Raw genomic sequence first — 2,546 nt, forward strand, 5'->3', positions numbered from 1 at the left:
GCTGAAAAAGGAGGAATCAGGTCGGAGAGAGCAGTAGACCGTGAAATACAGAGAAGGAGGTGAGGAACAGATGGGCTGGTCATGAGCGCGGGGGAGGGGAATGGCAAGGAGTGGGGCGGCCCACATGAGTGAGGGAAATCAAAGAGGGGAGGTGGACGTCCTCTGAATCAGTTAACAAAAATGTGCACATCTTCACTCTCAGTGGTTTGTTGTGTGACAGGGAGAAGAGTTATGTCAAAAAATGCCGTTCTGTTAACCCGCACTGTTTGACAGGAATCCATTGTGACACTCGGCTAACACCCGGACCGCGGTTCTTTTGAACCGTTTTGTACTTCTATGACACACCCGAGGTTTTGTCAATTCGATTGGCTGAAGAAACCCGGCAGCGTTACTTCTCCGCACCAAGTTCCCTGCAGGGGAAGTCGCATCCTCACTATCTCCAGCAGCAGTCGATTGGCACAGACGGGACCGTGGGCAGCTGGTCAGGTGATACCGTCGGCAGCAGGTGGCCTCATCTTCCGACGCAACAGCAACATTCGGGAACATCACCAAAGCCGGCCGCTATGACAATGACATACGTACCTCCTGGTTCATAACGCAAGGCTATCGCAACTTCTCGCGTTGAAACAGCCAGAAAGTCCTTTCTGCCAACGGACAGCGACGGAGTCAGAGATGGAGGGGCGGGTTCCAGCCTTCCGTATCCTGAATCAGGGCTGGTTAACACGTTGGAGTCCCCATATCTCAGAGTCTGAGATTCAGGAGCATTTTATTCCGGGACATTGTTCCAACTCACCGAAACATTTTGTGCCGACATGGTTTCAGAGGAGCCGCTGCTGGGAAGCCGGACTGATGCCAGCGGACTGTGCGGCATTTTCAGCAGGAGAATCGCAGGGAAAGACACTTCAGCTGTGAAACTTCGCACCGATTACGGAAGGAAGTTACGATTTGAGATAAAAAAAAAGAAATGGCCGTCATGTCATTGAAACTGAAAGTACTTTTGTGAACCCAGGTATCAGCCCACTGATAAATCTCCCGCGCAGATTTTGCCGTGACGTAGCGAGAAAAAAGAGGATATAAAAATTGCCGAAACCCGGGATTGAACCAGGGACCTTTAGATCTTCAGTCTAACGCTCTCCCAACTGAGCTATTTCGGCTCCTGCTGTGGGCACTGTCCGCACAAATAAGGGGACCAATGGGGGGAATGGCAACATTCAAAGATAAAAGTGGGACCCTGGGAGGAGAATGCGTGTCGGCGAGAAATATTTGGAAATCCAGCTAAATTAAAGAATCTTCCATTTTGTCGATACGCCGATTATGGGTGGTCACCAAATAGTACAACATTCAGGGGCCCAAATAGTCGGTCAGGCGAAGTGGGGAGTCAACCTTCCAATCCAGTGTACTGCATTCGGAGGTGACATTCGAGAAACCAGACGCAGAGTGGTTGATCGCTTTGCAGAGCTCCTGCTTTCAGTCCGCACGGGTAACGCTGAACTTCCAGTTGCCCGCAACACCAGTTCACCATCCCACTCCCACACTGATCAATCTGTGAGTGACCTTCTGCACTGCTGTAACAAATCCCAATTCACTTGTGCAAAACAAAGCCTCCTCTTCCATTCGGCGACGTGTTCTCTATAAATTCGCAGTAGGAGTGTGGGGCAATCATGTCGACCAGCAATCCCCCACAAATCAAGGAATTCTTCACTTTAATTAACCGTAGCTCTGGCCACCCCGAGAGGTACTCAAATGCGAAGGCAGTCGGTGTAACCTATTTACTGAGAACACCCGGGCAGATCTGTAACTTGGAGCGTCAGCTCCTGGCTCAACCTGGATATTTGTGCTATCTTCAGGTTTTCCGTTTCGGTCATTGTAGGTAGTGGACCAATCACCGGCGATGTGTGGATATTATTAATTTTAATATATTATGGTTGATGGAAAGTTGAAATTCAACATATTCCAAGACACACAAGATTAACAGGAAAAAAACGTCTATAAGAGGATAAGTGAGTAGAACGTGCAAGTTTCCAGCTTGCTAACCCCAATGGTTCGGTAATAGCTACAATGTTGATCCTTTATGTTTTCCTTACCTCAGGAAAATGTGAAAGACTAGAGCAGAACTGAAAAAAAAAACTCGAATATTTGCATCGATGACAGCCATCGCCTGCAAATCCAACTGTTGAAGGAACCACTTCCCCCTCAGAAAATACGCAGTAACTGCGAGGAAAAGCGGGAGGTTGGAAGAAGTTATAATTTTCCTGCAAAGTAGGAGGTCCCCGATGGCACAATGGCCTCAATTCCGCTGTAATAGTTCCGTGTTTCTGTTAGACTGAGCCTCGATGGCAATTCCGGGGTCAAATGGATTTTGTTTGTTCAATCACTTTTCCCATTTACCAAAGTGACCTTCTGGAGGTCCGGGCAGATGGCACATTGATCATGCAACGGGTTTATATTGAAATCTGTAAAGAGTTATCTCCGTGTTCAAAAATGTGAGCAGCAATTACAAGCGATACACAGCATTGATTGCAGGAATTAGTATTTTAATATACAAA

At 47.7% G+C, this 2,546-nt stretch overlaps 1 non-coding gene across 1 annotated transcript; it reads right to left on the reverse strand.

Annotated features, from left to right (window-relative positions):
- Positions 1-1,081: 1,081 nt before the first annotated feature.
- trnaf-gaa (transfer RNA phenylalanine (anticodon GAA)) lies at positions 1,082-1,154 on the reverse strand. The gene has a single exon. It is a non-coding gene; the product is annotated as a tRNA-Phe (tRNA).
- Between the last annotated feature and the right edge of the window lie 1,392 nt (positions 1,155-2,546).

This window comes from Pristis pectinata, unplaced genomic scaffold, assembly GCF_009764475.1.
Source record: "Pristis pectinata isolate sPriPec2 unplaced genomic scaffold, sPriPec2.1.pri scaffold_12_arrow_ctg1, whole genome shotgun sequence".
In the NCBI taxonomy this organism is placed as follows: Eukaryota; Metazoa; Chordata; class Chondrichthyes; order Rhinopristiformes; family Pristidae; genus Pristis; species Pristis pectinata.